The 22,528-nt window shown below is 44.8% G+C and overlaps 1 protein-coding gene and 1 long non-coding RNA gene across 5 annotated transcripts in view; one reads left to right on the forward strand and one right to left on the reverse strand.

Moving 5' to 3' along the window:
- Positions 1 to 9,970: 9,970 nt before the first annotated feature.
- Positions 9,971 to 11,116, reverse strand: LOC123384430. The gene is made up of 2 exons (XR_006595493.1): positions 10,979 to 11,116; positions 9,971 to 10,548 (listed from the first exon to the last, which is right to left on the reverse strand). It is a non-coding gene; the product is annotated as an uncharacterized LOC123384430 (long non-coding RNA).
- The window catches only part of CRACDL (CRACD like), a 139,713-nt gene continuing 128,084 nt past the window's right edge, over positions 10,900 to 22,528 (forward strand). For 2 of the 4 annotated variants that reach the window (XM_023251596.2, XM_045054095.1), the window contains exon 1: positions 11,535 to 11,664. The gene's annotated coding sequence lies outside the window, so the exon portion shown is untranslated. The other 2 variants (XM_023251597.2, XM_023251598.2) reach the window with 2 other exon arrangements.

Consider the following 22,528-nt stretch of genomic DNA (forward strand, 5'->3'; position numbering starts at 1 on the left):
GCTATGGAAACATTCACTTAGTTCTTTCACCTAATGTCATATCATTTCACTGATAGAGACAAGGGGAGCCTCTCCAGCAGTTTCCAGAAGAGAGCATATGTTTTGGGTACCAAACAACTGCTTTATGAACATGTTTTTGTTTATAACTCAGTCAAAAATAAGGAACTGCCCAAATAGCAACAACGTTCCATGATTTTTAAAAAAAGTACATTTCCTTTTTTATATTTGTTTATATTTTATCTTTTATTTATAATCTGTCAAATGAATAACATCTATCAAATGTTGCTAATTTGTTCTACCAAGAAGATCAGCTTTCTGTCAGAATTTTACTGGTGATTACCAGAGACTAAGGAAGCTACGGAGTGAGTGAGAGGTGGGCAGGTGCATAATACAGCCTCTTTTAGAGGCAGGTGTGAGGCGTAGCTCAGTCATCACTGCATAACCTGTGGCTAGTTGCCCAACGTGGCCCCCATACAGTGGGACTGAAAAACATGATCTCTAAGACCCTGGACATACCTCGCCTTCCAAATTTGAATTTTAGTCACGTAGCACATCATGCTGAGGAGGCAAGACAAGCTCCAGGAAGCTCCATCTAAATGAAAATCGTGAACCACATTGGGTACTCAGAAACACAGCAGTGTGTTCATTGGCAGAGATTATCACTCTTATTCAGTGCCTTACATTTATACTCCCACATTTGTTCTCCTTGCTTCTAAATTAGTCAGTGTAAAGACTTTTAAAAGATTAGCTGATTTAAAGCCACATTTGCAAAAGAAGCTATGTGGGCCAGCACATAAATCAGATATATGCTTGTTTTATCTCTCTGCCCAAAAGAAAAGTAGCAGTTTAGACTTTTTCTTCATAGGCTTAATTAAAGTTCTCATTTCTCTTATTTAAAGTATGATTGCATACAAACATAAAATGGGGACTGTTATGGGCATTGTGCCAAAATAATCTTTCAGAGTCATCCCCAGTCCCGGAAGCTGATAACTGGGCAAACAAATATTTGTTAGGTTAGAGTAAGACTTTTATGGAAAGTAACAATATTAATGTTAAAAACCAGCAAAACTATGATTCTTAGATGGCATAATGAACACACTTTGTTTTAGAGGGAAGAACTAAAAATAAGTCTTACAAAATTTGGCCAGGTTAAAATCAAAAGTATTTTTGAGTTACCAGAAGATACTGTTTGGACATTTCTGAAAGGTCTCTAAATTGCTGACAGGTATTAAATGGCTGCCCAAGTATCCAAAATTTCAGACTATTAGTGTTTGGCATTTGTGGGGGAAAAAAGTGGGAATGCCTGGAAGAGATTCAGCTAAGAGTCTGAGTCCCTTTAGTGCAGTTTGAATGATAACCTCCATTTAAAATATTAAAGTTCTTCAGCTGGAATTCAGCCAAGGCGTGTTTAACGGGACCTCTGCTATAGACTGCGTCAGTAAGTAGGGATGGAGAAGTGGGGTTTCCAGTAATGAGTAAGGAATTCTAAAATAAATTTTGTATTAGTTTCCTATTGTTGCAGTAACAAATCACCATTAATTTAGTGGCTTAAAACAGCACAAATTAAAATTCTAGGGGTCAGAACTCTGATATGTGTCTCATTAAGCTAAAATCCAGGTGTCAGCAGGATTATGAATCCATTTCCTTGCCTTTTTGGGCTTATAAAGGCTACCCACTTTCCTTGGCTTGTGGCCCCACACCTCCACCTTCAAAATCAGCAATACTGACCTGAGTCCTCACACTACCATCTCTCTGGTCCTCATCCACCTCTCTCTTCCATTTTTAAGCACTCCTATGATTACATCGGGCCCACCCAGATAATCTAGGAAAATCTCCCTATTTTAAGGTCAGCTGATTAGCAAACTTATTTCCATGCTTGGTAACTTTAATTTTCTCTGAAGAAGGAAGCAAAACCATCTGTTCAAAGGAGTATGATGGGGACAGAGAACACACGCCGCATGAGAGCAGTCAGGACTAGTTGCTCTGGAGAACAGGGGAAGAAGCCGCCCACAAACAAATGAAAGTATTGTCCAATTGTGTCCTTTGGGTCTTCTACCTCTGATTCAATCAGACTCTCAGACCCATTCATAGCCATTGACTCAGGAATTCCTCCTCTGGATCTCTCCTAAGGATATAATTATGAATGCAGACAAATTATGTACACAGATATTTGTCAAAGAATGGTTTGGAATACTTTGAAGTTGGAAACTGCACCAGGGAAATGGTAAAACAAATTATGATATATCTACATAATGGACTATTAGCCGGTTATTAAAATTTATTTTTACTTGGTTATATACTTGATTAACATACTTAGCTATCACATGGAAGATACTTGTGTTATAATGTAGTTGCAAAAAAAAAAATCGGGACTCAGAATTGTGTATTTGGCTTCATCTCAACTATGCAGAAGACATTTGGTTTTGCAGGCTAACTCCAATGCCTTTTTTTTATAAAAGAGAAACGGGAAGGAAAACAATAAAATGGCAACAGTGATTCCTCTGGGGTTGGAATATTTCCTTCGTCCTTATTTTATGTATTGTCCCACTTGTTTTTCAGAGAATGCTTAAAGGTATTACGGCCCACATAAAACTGGAGACTATAAATGCTTGTGGTTTTGGATTGCATGGTTCTGTGATTTTCCTTGCGTGGAAATTTCTGGCCATAGGAAGAGAGGAGGTTGATGCTGAAAAGCAAGGCAAGCCACAGACTAGGTGAAGGTATTTGGATATTTGTTCTCTCTTTCTCAATACATCTACATATATATATATATATATATATATATATATATATATATATATTTCAAATACATGAATTATATCTAGAATAGATAAGGAGTTCCTACCAACCTATAAGTAAAAGATTGCTCAATAGAGAAGTGAAGGACATGAATAGACACTTCACAAAAGAGGATATCAAAATAGCCAATGAAAAATGAAAAGATGCTTATCATTAGGTATCAGAGAAATGAATATTAAAACCGAAATGAGATACCACTACAATACCCATTGGAATGACTAAAATTAAAAGGCTGACAATACTGCAAATATATTGAAAAGATATGAACAACAGAAATTTTACACTAATCATGGTAATGTAAATTGTTCCAACCACACCAGAAAAGTGTTTAGTAGTATTAACTAGTTACACATGCATGTGACCCAGGATTCCACTCTTGGGTAATACCCAGTAAAATTGCTTATGCCTACCAAAAACATGTATGAGAATGCTCATAGCAGATTTATTGTAGTAGCCCAAACATGGAAACAATCCAAATGCCCAGGAAGAGTAGAATGGGTAAAATGCAGGTATATCCATACAATGGAATACTGCACAGCAATAAAAAGGAATGAATACACACAATAAAGATGACTCTCACAGACATCATGTTGAGTAACAGAAATTAGACACAAAAGGGGTGCCTGGCTGGCTCAGTCAGTTAAGCATCTAACTCTTGATTTTGGCTCAGGTCATGGTCTCATGGTTTGTGAGTTTGAGCTCCACATTGGGCTCTGTGCTGACAGTGCAGGGCCTGCTTATCATTCTCTCTCTCTCTCTCTCTCTCTCTCTCTCTCTCTCTCTCTGCCCCTCCCCCACTCTCTCTTTCAAAAATAAACTTTATTTTTTTTACAAGTTACTTTATTTTTTATTTTTTTTTAATATGAAATTTATTGTCAAATTGGTTTCCATACAACACCCAGTGCTCATCCCAACAGGTGCTCTCCTCAATGCCCATCACCCACTTTCCACTCCCCCCCACCCCCCATCAACCCTCAGTTTGTTCTCAGTATTTAAGAGTTTCTTATGGTTTGCCTCCTTCCCTCTCTGTAACTTCCGCTCCCCTACTCCTCCCTGCTGGTCTTCTGTTGAGTTTCTCAGGATCCACATAACAGTGAAAACATATGGTATCTGTCTTTCTCTGCCTGACTTATTTCACTTAGCATAACACTCTCCAGTTCCATCCACATTGCTACAAACGGCCAGATTTCATTCTTTCTCATTGCCAAGTAGTATTCCATTGTATATATAAATCACATCTTCTTTATCCATTTGTCAGTTGATGGACATTTAGGCTCTTTCCATAATTTGGTTGTGCTGTTTGAGAGTGCTGTTATAAACAGTGGGGTACAAGTGCCCCAATGCATCAGAACTCCTGTATCCCTTGGGTAAATTCCTGGCAGTGCTATTGGTGGGTCATAGGGTAGATTTTTTTAAATTTTTTTGAGGAACCTCCACACTATTTTCCAGAGCGGCTGCACCAGTATGCATTTCCACCAACAGTGCAAGAGGGTTTCCGTTTCTCCAACTCCTCTCCAGCATCTAGAGTCTCCTGATTTGTTCATTTTAGCTACTCTGACTGGCGTGAGGTGGTATCTCAGTGTGGTTTTGATTTGTATCTCCTTGATGAAGAGTGACATTGAGCATCTTTTCATGTGCTGTTGGCCATCTGGATGTCTTCTTTAGTAAAGTGCCTTTTCATGTCTTCTGCCCATTTCTTCACTGGATTGTTTGTTTCTCAGGTGTGGAGTTTGGTGAGTTCTTTATGGATTTTGGATACTAGCCCCTTGTCTGATATGTCATTTGCAAATATCTTTTCCCATTCCATTGGTTGCCTTCTAGTTTTGTTGATTGTTTCCTTTGCAGTGCAGGAGCTTTTTATCTTCATGAGGTCCCAATAGTTCATTTTTGCTTTTAATTCCCTTGCCTTTGGAGATGTTTCAAGTAAGAAATTGCTGTGGCTGAGGTCAGAGAGGTTTTTTTCCTGCGTTCTCCTCTAGGGTTTTGATGGTTTCCTGTCTCACATTCAGGTCCTTCATCCATTTTGAGTTTATTTTTGTGAATGATGTAAGAAAGTGGTCTAGTTTCATTCTTCTGCATGTTGCTTTCCAGTTTTCCCAGCACCATTTGTTAAAGAGACTGTCTTTTTTCCATTGGATATTCTTTCCTGCTTTGTCAAAGATTAGTTGGCCATACATTTGTGTCCAATTCTGGAGTCTCTATTCTATTCCATTGGTCTATGTATCTGTTTTTGTGCCAATACCATGCTGTCTTGATGATTACAGCTTTGTAGTAGAGGCTAAATTCTGGGATTCTGATGCCTCCCACTTTAGTTTTCTTCTTCAATATTACTTTGGCTATTTGGGGTCTTTTGTGGTTCCATACAAAACTTAGGATTGCTTGTCCTATCTTTGAGAAGAATGCTGGTGCAATTTTGATTTGGATTGCATTGAATGTGTAGATTGCTTTGGGTAGTATTGACATTTTAACAATATTTATTCTTCCAATCCATCGAAAGAGTAAGATTTTATGAAACTTAGCATCTGTGATAAATTTCTCACAACTGGAACTTCCCAGGCCCAGCCAACACTAAACCAGGATTATTGAGTATTCCTATTTCACTAACCTGAAATACCTAAGTACAGATCAATAAACTGGCCCCAAAGGATAAAAAGTATCTAAGGAAATGCATTCCACCAGGGAAAATATAGAATGCTCTGAACTTATTCTGAACATAAGTCCATTTGGTTTTATAATCTGCCACCTATTAAAAAATGTTGTAAAGATTTATGAGAAAACATTCAGAACCATGGAAATAAAGATATGATCTAAATGCAGAGCCTCATGACTGTTAGAATTGTCTTGAAAAGAGTTAATCACTAGTTAGAGCTGAAATGCACACTGCTGCTCGATTGTGTGAACAAAACTGTACCTGCCTGGATGTGTGGTGACAGATGATGCCATGTAAATAACAGGTAAGGAAGTAGGAAATATAAAAGAAAGCAAACAGGTGCTCAATGCCTGACTAAATGTTAATAGAATTTCTTAGAACAAAGCATCAACATCAAATGATGTAGATGAGAATCCCTGATCTCTAGACCACATTTCCAGACTCACATGAAAAATGGGATTATGATGGACCCCCTTTCAAATTTGTAAAAATTCAGCCCTGTATGTAGGAAATACTTAGAAATACTATGTAAATGTCAAGACTTTAGAGTCATATCTGGGCTCTGACACTTAGTCACAAGAGAAATTCAAATGGGGATCTTGGAAAGCAACTAGTATAGTACGATGTATAATAGGTACTCAGGAAATGATAGGTATCATGATCATATTTACATATTTGATCCATCTTCTTAGGTGCTAATCTTGGAGGAAGGAGGTGCAAGCCAATCTTATTTAAAATTTAAGAGTCAGGGAGATACCATCTTACATCTTGGTACAGAGATAAGTGTTGTTGGGGTGGGGGTGGGACACTGAGAAAGTTCAGTCCTGATAACTTTAATTTTCTCTGAAGAAGGAAGCAAAACCATCTGTTCAAAAGAGTATGATGGGGACAGAGAACACACGCCGCATGAGAGCAGTCAGGGCTAGTTGCTCTGGAGAACAGGGGAAGAAGCCGCCCACAAACAAATGAAAGTATTGTCCAATTGTGTCCTTTGGGTCTTCTACCTCTGATTCAATCAGACTCTCAGACCCATTCATAGCCATTGACTCAGGAATTCCTCCTCTGGATCTCTCCTAAGGATATAATTATGAATGCAGACAAATTATGTACACAGATATTTGTCAAAGAATGGTTTGGAATACTTTGAAGTTGGAAACTGCACCAGGGAAATGGTAAAACAAATTATGATATATCTACATAATGGACTATTAGCCGGTTATTAAAATTTATTTTTACTTGGTTATATACTTGATTAACATACTTAGCTATCACATGGAAGATACTTGTGTTATAATGTAGTTGCAAAAAAAAAATCGGGACTCAGAATTGTGTATTTGGCTTCATCTCAACTATGTAGAAGACATTTGGTTTTGCAGGCTAACTCCAATGCCTTTTTTTTATAAAAGAGAAACTGGAAGGAAAACAATAAAATGGCAACAGTGATTCCTTTGGGATTGGAATTACTGAGGGGGGAGGGGCAGAGAAAGAGGGAGACACAGAATCCGAAGCAGGCTCCAGGCTCTGGGCTGTCAGCACAGAGCTCGATGCGAGGCTCAAACCCATGTACTGTGAGATCATGACCTGAGCCAAAGTCGGAGTCTTAACCAACTGAGCCACCCAGGCGTCCCAAATATTTGTGGTTTTGGACTGCATGGTTCTGTGATTTTCCTTGGCAGCATGGAAAGGCCTTGCTGTAAGAACAGAGGAGTCTCATGTATAGGTGGGGTTTCAACCAGGAAGACAGAGCAGGAGGACCAAGAGATGATAGCCCTGGGGGTGTGGAAGAGAATAGTTGGGGTAATATCCATGGGGATCAGGGCTGCAAAGGATACACGCTGTGCAGGTATGACTCTTAGGACAAGAGAACAAAGAGCAGAAGGTCCCTGGAAGGCGAAAGAGCAAAAGGTTCGGGAAACAGGGAGCAAGACCAGGGTGGGAAAGAGATGAAAAGAGAGAGTGGGTACTGTAGATTAATGCATTTGAGGTAGATAGAGCAATCCAAGGTTGTGACGAATCACGATGGGAGTTGATGGATTAAGATATTATCAAGCAACTACTATGTAGCAGCACTGTGCTAAATGCTGGATACGCAACAAAAATGTTCAAAACAGATACAGACCCTGCCCTCTGGGAGTCATGCTCTGCTGGGGCAGTTCAGTATGGAACCAAAAATGACCCCCTACAAAGTGTGATATGTGCTCTAAAGAAGAGGTGCAAGTGGGAAATACAGGCCAGAAAAAAAGACCAAAGGAACTGACACTCAAGTTAAAACCTGAAGGATGAAAGGGGTGAGGGTAACGTGAAGGGCAGGGGCAAAGCATTCCAGGAGAGGGGGCTGCTCAAGCAAGCACATCAAAGGAGGTAAAAAGTTGAGCTTTTTTGAAACTGGAAGAAGAGCAGTTTGGCTGCTGTGCGGTGAACAGATGGTGGCACTGAAAGGAAGTCTATGAAAGACATGGGCAAGGAACAGACCAGACCCTCTTAAGGGATTTGGATTTTCTCCTGACTGGATGGAAGCTACAGAAGGGTTTTGAAAGAGGGAAATGACACGGTCACTCATTATTACTGGAGGAGATTGGGTGGGACAGGGGCTGGGATCTGGATACTGCTGGACAGCCAGCCAGTGGAGAAAGTCCCTCAGGAATAGGGTTCATGTGGCCTCTGACTGTGAGGTGGTTCAGTTTGACCCCTGTCACCAAGACTCACCGGGCAATAGGCCTCTTGTCATGAGAAGGATAGTATCGTTTTTTCCTAGATGGTTCCTGGCTGTTCCTTGGCTCTAATTCTCTGCCCAGGTAGGGATGCCTATACCTATGGGGTCTGAATTTTTGGGACCCGAAGAAAGACAGGCAGTTTGTCTTATGAAGATCCAAGAGCAGAATCCTGGGATGAAACACTAGACTTAAATACTCTTGTTTTCTGATAATTCCAAAGGATTCCTCTTCTGGAGTGTGGGAAGGGCTACTCCTCCTTTCTTTTCTAAACTAAAAGGCAGTTTTCAGTTTGCAGAATTAGTTGCCACTTTTAGAAAGGCAGCCTGTTTTGGTGCTGAGGGTGCAGACTGGGGGTTCAAATCCTAGTTCTGCCACTACTTCCTGCATGAGCACATTACTTGCCATTTTCATGCCTGAGACTTCTCATCCACAACATGGAGATAATAGCAGAACCTCATGTGTAAAGTGGGGGTAATGGCTGGTCTCAGCTCAGGGTTCTTCTGGGAACTGAATGATTTAAACGAGTGATTAATTGCAAATGGCTTAGAACAGTGCTTGGCATTTGATAAAAATATGTCCCCAGATGAGGTGCAGTATACTTAGAAATAGTATAGTCTTTCTTTTGCCAGATCAGTGAGGTTCTCAGGGATAGCTGTGAAAGGTTTCCTGAGACTTGGAGAGGGAAGGAGGGAGGGACAGAAATAAAACAGCTATGCTCTTAGCTTTATGGTTGTCTGTACAGGCTTCTAGAAACTGTACATGGTTCTCATTTTCCTTTGAACCTTTAGGAAAGCCTTGCTAATATTTTTAGCTTTTTCTCCACCCAGCTTCAAGGTTTGGTCCAAGAAGCATTAAGGAGGGAAAGAATTCTCTTGAGCCACATGGCAGGGCCCTGGGGACTGGAGTTCTCAGCAAGAAGGTGCAAGTGCCTGGGAGGTGGGAGAGGGGACATTTTTTTTTTAATTTTTTTTTTCAAACGTTTATTTATTTTTGGGACAGAGAGAGACAGAGCATGAACGGGGGAGGGGCAGAGAGAGAGGGAGACACAGAATCGGAAACAGGCTCCAGGCTCTGAGCCATCATCAGCCCAGAGCCCGATGCGGGGCTCGAACTCCCGGACCGCGAGATCGTGACCTGGCTGAAGTCGGACGCTTAACCGACTGCGCCACCCAGGCGCCCCGAGAGGGGACATTTTTAAAGGATGAAGGTGACTGCTCTAGTAGGTAACAGATAATTTCCCATTTTCCTAACCTATTCACATAGTTCCCTACCACTTTTTAAAAAAATGTTTACTTATTTTTGAGACAGTGCGAGTGGGGGAGGGTCAGAGAGCAAGAGAGACAGAGAGAGACAGAGACAGAGGATCCAAAGTGGGCTCAGCAGCAGCAAGCCCAATGCAGGGCTTGAACTCACCAACCATGAGATCATGAGATCAACCAACTGAGCCACCCAGGCACCCTCCCTACCACTTTCTATTTTGGATGTTGACACCATGTTCTTTCTCAGCCTTAGCTAATCACCAAGAACTTTGGCTTTTGTTCTCTCAAAACCGACAGTAACTTCAAAAGCCACCCACAGTGCACGCAAATAAAGCTAAAGGCTTAAGATAGTCTGGAACAAATAAAATTCTAAGGTGGAAAGGTGACTTACAGAGTCAATAAATATTTAGTAGTTACAACCCCCCAAAATGTGATTTTGAATAGGAAGGAGCAGAGACTTAATTAAGGTGAGAGAAGGGTGTGTAGATTTGCTTATAGTTGTTCAGTTTAGTTTGAGGATTTTGAAAAGAGGACACACACCAAAGTCATTGTCCTGAGGGTGATGAGTCATCTATTTCGAATGCAGGTGATTAACTTGGGGTCTGTAGACTGATTCCCAATATATATTTATTGCTTTCATGCAAGAAATTTATAAAGCTCTTAACCATCAAAACGGTGCCTTTAAGCAAATAGCTTGTGCTAAAAGGATTATAAAAAATTTTTAAAGGCAACTTCTCTTTATATGCTCAAGTGACTGGGATGTGTCTTTAGCCTTTTTTCCCTGTCTCCTCTTGTATTTGGGATTTTTATCCCACTTAAAGCCAAAGGTGTAGAATGCCTCTTCCAGGGTTCTACCCTGGCTCTTCTGCAACGAGTCGTGCAGACGTCGGCTTCTCGGGTCCTCAGTTGTCCGCCAGGATGTGGTGCAGATTCCGGGTGGTCCCCACATAACAGCGCCGTCAATGATAATTCAGACGTCAGATAACACCCTCTGAACGTTAACTTTTTCTCTTCTAGCTGGAGTGTGAAAGTTTCTCGCGTGTAAGCTGTAGTGGCCTCGGTCTCTGCGGGGATACAGTTCACGTTCATCTTCCTCCTTGCAGGAAAAGCTCCCTGCTCTTGCTCCCTGCAATCAGCAGACCAAGACTTCCATGAGGGCTCTTTAGTTGATTAGCTGAGCGACCACCCGAGGCCAGCACGTTTCCTAAGACGATCTCCTTAAAAGCACCAGCCTGTCTTTAAAAGGAAAAAAAAAAGGGAGGGGGGCAGGGGGTAGCCAGCGAGCCTGAGAAGTCATCAGCAGCCTTTCTTCCCACACTTGTGGTATCACAACAATGATTCACCTCAACACAGGGCGGCAGCTTCCCTAATTAGCCTGGAGACGCTCCGGACCCACACGGTTATAAAAAAAACAACTTTTACTTTTATTCAAATGTACAGTTTCCACCCACTGCGCCCACTCCCTCCAGCCCCGGGCCCGCGGGCCGCCTGCTTTGCCGGGCGGATCAGGAGCCCCCTAGGCCCCGCGCCGTCGGGCCGCGAAGCCCCCTGGTGACCTGGAAGGTTGAGGCTGGAGTTGGGGCCGAATCCCTCTCGAGGGTATTCAAGTGAGCCGGAACGTGGACGCCTCGTCCTCCAGGCCCGTCGGGGTCGCTGGTGGACCCCGGCCTCGCCAAGGTAGGGGTGGCCTGGCCCGGAGCCCCGACAGCGTCGCCGAGTGGGCCGGCCAAGGCGGGGCGGCGGGAGGAGCCGCGGGGTGCGCAGGGGTCCCCGCCCGGCGCGTGGGGACAGCCTGGGCCCGCCGGCGCCTTCCCCCACGAGCTGTGGGCAGCGACTCCGGCTGTTGGGTGGCGGCGGCGGCAGCGGGAGCGGCGCGCCGCGGGGGAGGTGCGCGCGGCGGCCGCGGGCGAGCGGAGCCGCTCGGCGTCCGCCCCCGCCGAGCCGAGAGGAGCCGAGCGGAGCCGGCGCGCCCGGGGCTGGGAGCGCGCGCCGAGGCAGGCTGAGGGCCGGCCGCGGGAGCGTCGCGCCCGCGCCCCGCTCTCAAGACCCCGACCGGGGCCGTGGCGAGGCCAGCTGACACCTGCTGCGTCGGGCCGCGGGCCGCAGCGTTCCCGCGCGGGTGCCGGAGCGTTTTCGGGCGGGGGCCGCCGGGCGCGCGCGCCCACGGCAGGAGCGTTCCCCGCACGCTGCGGACGGTGTTCCTCCAGCGCTTCGCCGAGCCCGGGCCACGCTCCTGAGCCAGGTACCCGGGCGGTCTGCGGCGGGCTGGCCGCGAAGCGTGCGTGGGCTGGCGACTGGTGGCGCGGGGAGACCTGGGCGGGGGCGGCGCGGACTCAGTAGCGCCCCGACGTCTGCCCAGGTGTGTGGCCGGCCAGGGCAGAGCCCACGCGGCCAGGTGCCCCTCGGACTGGGGGTTGGGGGGGGTGGGGTGGAGGGGGGCGCGATCCCGCGCGGCCGCCTCGTGGGGCAGCGCGGGCCTGGGCGGAGATGAGCCAGACACGCTCACGCAAGTGCCCAAAGTTTCCCTTTGCTCACTTTGCTGGACTTAACTTTGAATTGTGAGGTGAAGCATAGCAGTTTCAAGCTTTAAGAGGGAAGTCGATCTTGCTGGGTCTGGATCGTTAGTATACGAAGTATTTGTGCCTGCTGTCTCTAAAGGCCATTGCAGGAGAAATTAGTGGACAAAGTCACTAAATGCCTTTTTTATGTGTTAGTTAATGGTTTATTTGTAGGCAGGTTTTAGGCTTCGGTTACAAGCCACCAGTAAGGGATTCTGGGTTCCATGTAAGAAATATTCAAATTGGGGGGCGTTGTCTTAAAAAAATTATAGTTGACATGCAACGTTGTATGAGTTTCCAGGGTATGATTTGACAGTTCTATAAGTTACGCAGTACTCACCACAGTGTTCAAAATTTTAATCAACAAAATATATCTTGAACAGATGCTTCATATCTGGCAGGGCTTTAATTTGAGGTTAATAACAGCATAGGTAGTTACTCAAATGAGCCAACATTTGGCTTTGAAATGCAGGGAAAAAGGAATGCCACCGTTTGAATCGGACTTGTGTAGGTACAGGCTGACAGCTGGCATCGTGTCACTGCTGAACACTTAATTTTGAGCCAGGAAATCTCTCCAATGGGAGACAAGCAGCTGTGTGATCTTTTTAGAGGATCACCCCATACCTTCTCAAGCTATCTTAAAATATCCTCCCTTATTCAAGCCTGCAAGCTTTCTTCATTTACATAACGCAGGCAGTGGACCATGGAATAGAATCTATTTAGACCCCTGGTATTCAATCTGGAACTCAGTCACCTCATCCCCCACACACCTGGAATTATGGAGCAGGGTGGTCACTCCTGAGAGCCCTTTGAGGTTATAAAATTGTGAGGGGAAACATCTGGAGAGGGCCCCGCAGTGGTGTCTGGGATCCCTGCCTTTGGGAGCTGGTGGAGAAGGGTTGAACTGGCTGGTTTCCTGGCTCTGCCCCAGTCCTGTGCTGAGCCATGTTGGAGCCTGAGGCAAAAGGAAAAATCACTAATCTGGATCCTGTCTTTAGTTAAAATTGTAATATTTAGTACGACATAGATTTTGTGTTTATTTTGACGTTTTAAAACACTGCATTAAGACGTTTGCCTTGTGGAGCTTTTGGTCTCCCTTTAAATTTTGCGTCTGAGGTGAATGCCTCACTTGCCTCACCCTAGTTCTAGACTTGCCTGTGAGTCCAGGTGCTTAACTTCTGCAAGCATCAGTTTCCTCACCTATAAAATAAAAAAAAAAAATAGACTCTCCATGGATATTGTACAGCTAAAGCATAGCATCTGGCTGTTTACACAGGACTAGGCATATGGGGACCATGAAAGGGTGGCTGTCCTATTTGTATTTCCCCGAATCTTCCTGAGTCTTGGTTTGCACTCAGCAAAATGGGAGTAATAATAGCCAGCTCACAGGGATGCTGTCAGGGTTAAATGAGAGAATGTGTGTGAAGGCGCTGGCCCTCCTGGAGGGTAAGTTTTCTGTGATGGCTTGGTGGGCCCCGGATTTGCCTTGCAAGGTCACAACCACTTGCTTTCCCCTCTGGACGTTAGCCTTGTGCCTTGTCATGCACAGACACTCATAAATTCTGTTTGTGTTGCATTGAGACCCCACAGAAGCTTTTGAATCAAAGTAGAGATGTTTCTTGCCCAGGACTTATTTTGGAGTGGTGAAGTTCACCAGCCACAAGTTGTAGTTAGCAAAATGTTTTATAAATGAACTTAATTTTGCTACTCCAAACAAACGACTTTGGTTCCCTTTTGGTACATTTAGTCCTTGTTTATGATTGTGATTTTCCTGAGCCTAAGTCAAGTGATATTATCTCAGTCACTAGCTTAAGGCAACTTGGTCCCTTGAGAGTCAGTCTCTCAGTCTCTCTAGGTTACTTTTGGGGGCCCCTTCTCCCCACAGGTGGTCTCTGGGCACCAGGACAAGGTTGGTATCATGTAAAGGTGTGTGGGAGAGTGGCCTCTTGCTGGCCTTCTATTCCTCTTGCTGATGCATTTCCCATTACCACCACTGAGCCTTCTTTCCCTCCTCCACTGAGTGTGGTCCAGCTGGGTGTCACTGGGGTGAGCTACAGCTGGGACCTGGCTCCTGCAACTGGCTGTGAGGTCGGCACACTCTAGCTCTCTTCTAGGTCTCTCCTGGGCACCCGAAAAACTGCCCGGATCATGTGGCACTATGTTAGGCTTCCATTTCTGCCCCACTTGAGTGGTCCTCGGTGTTCCCAATAGGAAGCAGGACAAAAACTTCCCATGCTTTGTGTTCCCTTCAACCTTCCATGGATTTTTCTTCCCTCACCACCTCTTCTCTAGGTGGTGCAAAGCGGTGGGGGGGAGGGGAGGGTGCTCAGTCCCTTCAGCTTCCCCTTTTCTTAGTACTGGAAGAGTGTTTTTTTTTTTTTTTAAGATTTTATTTTTAAATAATCTCTACAACCAACATGGGCTCAGACTTACAACCCTGAGGTTCAGTTTCATGCTCCACTGACTGAGCCTGTCAGGCACCCCAAGAGCTTTTTTTTTAACCTGTGGGGCAAGAGTCTTAAGTCATATCTTCTGTTCTCTGTGCATTATGACTTAGAATAAAAAAAGAATTAAACATCATCTCACCTCCCCACCCCCAAGTTTGAAAAATCAGATGCATCCTGATGAGGTGGGAAGGAGGCAGGGAAGAACAAACTGGGAAAATAGGGAAGAAGTTCCCTTCCTCTCCCTGCTCTCCATCTTTCTGGCCACACTGACCTGGGTTATGGGCACTGGACTTCTTAATACATGAAAAAGACTGGGAAAGATATAGAACCTTCTGGAAATACCAGTCACAGGCTGGGAGGAAATGGGGAAAGAGCAGCTTTGAAGCTTTGTTGGTGGGTGGGAGAAGAGACTAGTTTTCTGCTACACATTACTGAGTCCAGCCCAGTAAACCAGTTTCAGGTGGATTAATGTCTTTCAAACCATTACCCCCTATTTATGCTGCTGTTTCTTCATCATCAGAATGGTCCACTGTGTGCTTTGCATTTACTAAAAGCATAAGAGAAACAGAAAAATCCAAGTCATAATTAGTTGCTTCTTCAGGATGCTTAGGAATTATTTGAAGAATAAGATTAGCCTTTAGGAAGCCTAAAGCTGTAAACCCAAGCTCTGGGTTTTGTTTTCACACTCAGTGGTTGGAAGGTGAAGTGGTCAGGGAAGGCTTCTTGGAGGGGGTGACTTTAAGTAACATTAAGACTTTGCCACATGGATGTGAGATGAAAGAGAGCTTTCCATGAGAAGGAGCTCTTGAGTGCCTAGAGACAGAAAGGCCTTCCCAGGGGTGGCCTTCCAGGATGTGCTCGTGGCTTGACCCTTCTTGGTGTCATGTTTATCCCTTTTGTTGTCTAGGTACCTGTAAACACTGGCACAGTTACTGTCATCTGTAGGTAGGACAATAGGAATGGTCAGCTCTCTAAATTCCTGTGTTTTCCCAAACTACTGGAAATCAGATGTGTTTTTATCTACCTGTTTTCTTAGATATTTGCATCTGGAAAATAATTTCAAACTTTTGGGTCAGGTCAGTGGTCCTTGAGATATGTTTGTGATTCTGATGAGTTAGTTACCTTGGAATTCTTTGTATTGCTTTAACGTGCTATAACCCATAATTCTGAGCTCAGTGGGTCATGAACCAGAAGATGCCATGTGAGTACTCATGGAATTTAGTGGCTAATAGACAGGGAACAGTGAGACAGGTGCGACCATGCACCCAGGGGCTCCTTGACAGGTGTCAACGCCTGATTCCATGCAGACACTTGTACTTTTCAGATGCAGATTCCTGGTAGGAAGGACTCTCAAATATTTTTCTTATGATTAAGGTATCTGTGAAAAGAAATTACAGAAGATCTTTTTGAAAGGTGAGGAGTAAACAGTTATTTAGTTGCTCAAGCCTCTTCCTATCCCTGGTGTGTGAGGCTAATTTGTAAATGTATGAAATTTGAGAACTTCTGGAATACTTGGCCTCATGTCTGAGGTCCATTCACCAGTCTCTGCATCCTTTCTGACCCCCAAATTCTCATGTTTGTGGGAGGCAATAGAAGCATTAGCTGTGGTGTGCGATTTTCCCAAGAAACTGCTCTCTGAATGTGGCATATGAAAATGTCAGAGGTGTTTTGCTTTCTTAAAGTAAGTGATCCAGCCAAGGGGGGCAGTCAGGGCGCTGGTTTCAGCTGTGGCACTTAAGAGTCCCTGTGACCTCAGGCACCCCAGAGAATGGGGGGGGGGTTTACTCATATGCACACACACACACACACACACACACACATAAGCATCACTTGAGGTATTGTATCAGCAGAAGAAATGCTTCATAAATTATTTATGACTATTCTTCCATTTCCTTTCTTAGAACGTGAAGGGTACTTATTATAATTCCCAATTAGGACCCCTAATAAAGTACCCTATAGCAATAAAGGGTCCTTCTGCATCTGAGATCTGATGGCATTTAAGGAGATGAGCAAATGTGCTACAGAGTGCCCCTGAGAAAAGTTAGTGATAGATGTCATGTGGGGAAAGGCCTTGAAGCAATTTAAAGCACACAGTGAGAAGTGAGGGGAAAGCGATGGGAAGGGTAGCACAGGTAGGATAGGGTGAAAGTGGGTGGAAGACCTTCAGCATCTGGGTCGTGGGGTACACTGTGGTTATGGGCTCCATCTCTCTCTACAGCATTAGCTGTCCCTGCTAATATGTGGTTACAAGGACCAGTTAAAGTACTAGCGGAAGGGCCATAGATGGGACACACACACACACACACACACACACACACACACACACACACTTGTTCTATTGGTGAGACTCGTAGGGACAATTCTGCCCTGCCACATCTGTGGCTCCTCAGCGAGCCTGATGAACAGCCATGGATTAGAAGATCAGAATGGGTGTCACCAATGGGTAACCAAATTGCAACCAATATTAGGTTCCTCTTATATATTTAATGTTATACATAAGAATATGTCATGAATATTTAGTATTTTTTCAGCATTTAGTGTATCATGAATATTTACTGCCCAGCTGCTTTGGGTATATTTAGTACGTCATGAATATTAGGTATCTCTTGTCCTTCCACACCTTTCTGTCTGTTTGATATACACATGTTCTCTTTACTGAGTTTTATCTATACTAAACATATCTTATAAGTCATCCATCCCCTTTGCTGTCTTTTCTTTAGAATTGAATATTCTCAAATAACATGACAAATGTACATTACACCAGCCTAGTCTCTTAAAATAAATTTCCAGGTTGTATATATTTTTGTGAAGCCATTGTCCTATCAGGATGGGTGTCTGAGGTGTGTGGGGGCCTCTGGGACCGGGTGTAGGTCTGTATAGGCTGATAAAGCTTGCTCATGTGCACTTCAGGTTTGCAGATGGACAGTGAACTGTGTGCTCGGGGCTGGTTTCTGCTCTTGGCTCCTCAGGAAAGAAGTGACCATGGGAGAATGTCCATCCGAGAGGCTATACCTGTTGTTTTGAGCCTTGCGCAAGCTGGTCGCAACTCTTAGCTCTTTTTGGTTGGGTGCAGCTGTGTGGCCAGGCACAACATCTGCACCAGCAGGGACAGGGACAGGAGCATTGGATGTGGGGTCACAGTTCACCTGGGGCCTAGGCTCAGCCCTGGGCCTCTTGAGTTCTCTTCCCTGGTCTGCAGCTGATGTGGGCAATGCAGTGAGCTGCTCTGGAACACCATCCCCTCTCTGCACCTGCTGTTCCAACCTGTGTCTAATACCACACTCCTGGTCCAGAGGTTCCATCATCTTGCTTTAATAAATTAATTACTCCCCTTTTCTTCCCCTCTATTCCCTGAAAAGTGGTAGCAGGAACTTTTTCATGGGCCCTTTCTGCATGGACAATTTGTGACATGGAAGCGACAAGCGCGGACCCTGCTGATGGAAACGGGGAGGAGGATGGGATTTGGGGGCGTGTCAGGCCCACACACTGGACATCGTACCACTTCACCTGGTGCTTTGTTCTCTGTGAACTGGGCTTATTTCCTCAGAAACTGAAGTGGTCACGTATGTTTGGATGGTTGCTGGGTGGCAGCTGCATGCTCCATTGGAAATCAGATCTTTAAATCACCATGTATTAGCGTTTCCAGTATACCGTCTGGGTGAAACAGGCTCTTCACGTACAAACACAAAACATTTTGCAGATCTGAGTCACTGTTTTCTGAGGCTTGGCCTGTGTCATCTTGTTTTCATCATGGCCTCTATGAGCAGAGATGGTTCTTTCAGCTGAGGTGTTCGTGCTAGCAAGGCTTCCCTGGTACCACGTTTAGAGCTGAAATTACAGGTTGTGTTTCATGGGCCCTAGGGCAGCCCAGAGGCATCCCTCGATAGTGGAGGAACCACTGCAGGCAAGACTCTGCCAGGCCAGCAGGCAGGGAAGGCCCAGAAGGTCGTGAACTTGGCGTGGGGCAGGTCTGCCAGCCACCCAGAATGCCGACCAGACGTGTGATTTGGCTCGTCGCAGTCAGGCTGCTCCTTGGCTGCTCCCTTGTGTGGCACAAGGCCAGGTGCGGCACAACAGACTGGCTCCACCACGAGGCAAAGCCGGGGGCGGAACATGAGTGGGCGTCTTGCTAGATCTGGGGGCATGTCCTCCCAAATTTTTGTCTGTGCTATACCGAATATTCATGTGTGTGTACATGTGTGTGTGTGCACGCAAAAGTACCTGTTTAATATGAAGAGGTAATATCTACATTGTTTCGTGCTGCCCTTTCTTTCTTTCTTTTCTTTCTTTCTTTCTTTCTTTCTTTCTTTCTTTCTTTCTTTCTTTCTTTCTTTCTTTCTTTCTTGTATATGTCTTTATTTGAGGAAGACATAGAGAGTGTGCACGCAAGTCGGGGAGGAAGAGAGAAAGAGGGAGGGAGAGAGTCCCAAGCAGGCTCTGCACTGTCAGTGTGCAAAGCCCGATGCAGGGCTTGAACTCACGAACTGCAAGATCATGACCTGAGCTGAAATCAAGAGTCGGATGCTTAACCAACTCAGCCACCCAGGCGCCCCTGCCTTTTCAAAATTAGTATTGTGTGTTGAGTCTCTTTCCCGCATTGCTAGATATTCTTTCTTAGTATTGGTTGTGTGGCTGTGAGGAGCTCCCATAGGATGGGCAGGCCGAGCCTACTTAACCCAAGTCCTCTGTTGGATCAATGTCTACTTAAATTATTTTCAACCCTTAGCCACTTAGTAATGGTAGGACGGTGAACATCTTTGTCCATGCTCTTTTGCACATTTGTCTGGTTGGTTCCTTCCAAGTACTATCTCATAAGTAGATTTCCTGTGTATGTACATGCCTCCTCCTTTAATATGCCCTGCCTGGAATAATTTTTTTTTTCACACCAAGGTATGTGTGTGTGTGTGTGTGTGTGTGTGCGTGCGCGCGCACGCGCGTGTGTGCGTGTGTGTGTATGTATGAGAGAGAGAAATTTCCCTCCTCTTGGCCGACAGTGTCTTCAACATCTGTGTTATTCAGGATTTGCTCGAGTTAGTTTAGGCAGAAGAGGATTTAATGCAGGAAATTCAGGGCCAGCAGAATCGTTAGAAGCTTGGCCCTTGGCCAGACCTACAGGAGTGACCCCCAGAACAACACTGCAGGGCTGGCTGGACAGGAGCTGCTGCCTCCAACCCCAGACCCATTCCGTGGAGGGTCCCTCCTGCTCAGTGTACATCCATGAAGCTGGGGACAAGGCTGTGGGACTTCTACACCCTTCTCCCCCCATGGAAAAACCTGATGCTTCTGCGGAGGTGGTGGTGTCTGTTAGCAGAGATGCACAGGAGACTCTTCCACGTGGGGAGCCTGGCAGGGAGGGAGGCTAGGAAGTCAATTTATGAACTATATTTCTCCTTGGTTTTCTAGCCTCTAGCAGGCAGTGAACAAGCCAGGGAGTGTGAACAGAATCTCAGCCTTTATTTGTTTTTCTAATGTTGTCCTTTTAGTGTTGTATCTGAAGCAGGCAGAGCTGAGGTTCACAGAATGTAGCCACAGGTATGGTGATGGGCCTGGGTCCCTGTCTCACAGAATCAGTTGTTCTGCTCTCAGAGAAGGCCCAGAATCTTTCACGGATAAGGTTTTCATTTCAGTTGCCTTGGACATGAGCCCCAGTCCCCTTCCTACTCACTCTTAGAAACCAGATTAGAAGCTTCTCCAGCCTGAGCTTTGTTCAGATAGGTGACAAAACAACATGAAGCCATGTACCAATAGTTCCTGCAGACTTGCCTTGTCTATGAACCATGTATTTGAAAATCAGATCCCCGGAGACCTGCCTCAGTGGGAAGGGTGTGGGTTGTCTAGTTGTTTTCTCTTGATATTGGAGACCCTTTGCTCTCTCTCCCCCTTTCTTGGTGGTGTCGTGTTAATGTTGAACAGCCCTGTTATTAGGCATGGGGAGGAAGCAGGAGTTAGCGTACTGTCAAGTTAAGATTCAGATTTTTTTTTCATGAGCCATAATTGATCAGCAGTCCATTTATGAACTATATTTCTCCTTGCCTCTCCAAACAGGCTTTTGTGCATAATTACTGTGAATTCAGGTGTTTGTATAGTGCCAGGTTCCCCCTCTGAGTGGATTACTGCATTTTCAGTTGTTTAGGAAAAGAATTGCTGAGGAAGGGTTCCAGGAAAGACTGTGTCTTTAGCAACCCTCAGCCCATGGGTGGCCCAGGGTGTTTTGGTGACTGTGGGGGTCAGCTACCAACCTGATGTGCACACCTTTCTGGCCCTAAACAGGCCCTCCACTCCTTACAGTAAATGTTACCCTTCAGAGATTGACTATTTAAAGCAACCTGATGGTCCCTAACTCGAAGCTCTGAGGGAGATGCTGGGGGTAAGGAAAGAAGGAGCCCAGCTTCCTCCCAACTCCAGATGGGATGTGACAGCTTTTGGGACCAGTTCTTGGAGGGTCCAAAAGATCATTATTTTAGAGACCCATCAGAGAAACCCATATCTTTTACAAAGGAGAACGTATTGGTGATTTGATATATCCCAAGTGATTCACTTTGGGTTTCAACAGCACCTTCCTTCTGTAAATTAAAAATAGAACTTGACAGAGCCGGTCACTATATGGTAAAACCTTGGTTTGCGAACACAATTCATTCTGGAAAACATGCTTATAATCCAGAGCTCTTGTATATCAAAGCGAATTTCCCCATAAGAAATAATGGAAACTCAGATGATTCGTTCCACAACCCAAAAATATTCATGTAAAAATGATTACAATACTGTAATATAATATAAAGAAAATACAAAATATAAAGAGAAATAAACAAATTAAGCTGCTGTTACCTTTGAAAACCTTCGTGGCGGGGCGCCTGGGTGGCGCAGTCGGTTAAGCGTCCGACTTCAGCCAGGTCACGATCTCGTGGTCCGTGAGTTGGAGCCCCGCGTCGGGCTCTGGGCTGATGGCTCAGAGCCTGGAGCCTGTTTCCGATTCTGTGTCTCCGTCTCTCTCTGCCCCTCACCCGTTCATGCTCTGTCTCTCTCTGTCGCAAAAATAAATAAACCTTGAAAAAAAAATTAAAAAAAAAAAAAAAAGAAAACCTTCGTGGCTGATGTGAGGGAGATGAGAGAGGAGGGTTATTGTGTAGGATGACTTTTACTATCACTAACAGAATCACTGCTGTCTGTTGGCTCAATGGAATCTTTTTCTGTATGGAGGCAATTGGATAGTCTCACATTGATATTGACTACAGTACAATATTAATAAGCACTTTTCATATACTGTATTTAATGTAACTGGCAATAGGCAGTAGAGGAAAGGGTCTATATCTGCAGGAAGCCTGACCTAGAATGAAACAAAGCATCCCAAGCTCACTCATGTATGGAAAAGCAAAGGACAGTTCATTGGTGCTTTGAAGTGACAAAAAATACACTAGTGCCAGTTGTGGGCACTCTCCAACGTTCTAAAAAGTCACTGATTTCTGCCAAACACTGGGGCCTGAGACAGAGCATCCTAGCATGGGAGATCACCTGTAATCCCACAGAGAGAGAGAGAGAGAGAGAGAGAGAGAGAGAGAGAGAGAGAGAGAGAGAGAAACCATTGGCTCAGTTGTGATCATGTGATGTTTGGCATCACATACTGCTCATATCACAAGACATTGCTCATTTATCAATTTAAAATTTATAGAAATATTTGCTCATCTTGCAGAACACTCTCAGAACAAGCTACTTGTAATCCAGCACTATACTTACTACCTGTTGAACACTGGGCACCATTTTGGGTATTTCCCCTTCATCATCTCACTGAAGCCTGTGATCACGCTGTGCATTTTATAAATAAGGAAACCGAGGCCCCGAGAGGTGAAGTAACTTGGCCAGGGTTCCTCAGCTAGTGAGTGAAAGAGCTGTGAACCCAGCTCCACTCACCGCTCCCCCTGTTTCTCTCAGAAGATGATTTCCCCTTGAAAATAGCCTCTCTTTCTGAGGATGTGGAGAAACAGGAACCCTCTTGCACTGTTGGTGGGAATGCAAACTTGTGCAGCCACTCTGGAAAACAGTGTGGAGGTTCCTCGAAAAGTTAAAAATAGAACTACCTTATGATCCAGCAATTGCACTACTAGGA

This window comes from Felis catus, chromosome A3, assembly GCF_018350175.1.
Source record: "Felis catus isolate Fca126 chromosome A3, F.catus_Fca126_mat1.0, whole genome shotgun sequence".
NCBI classification, from domain to species: Eukaryota; Metazoa; Chordata; class Mammalia; order Carnivora; family Felidae; genus Felis; species Felis catus.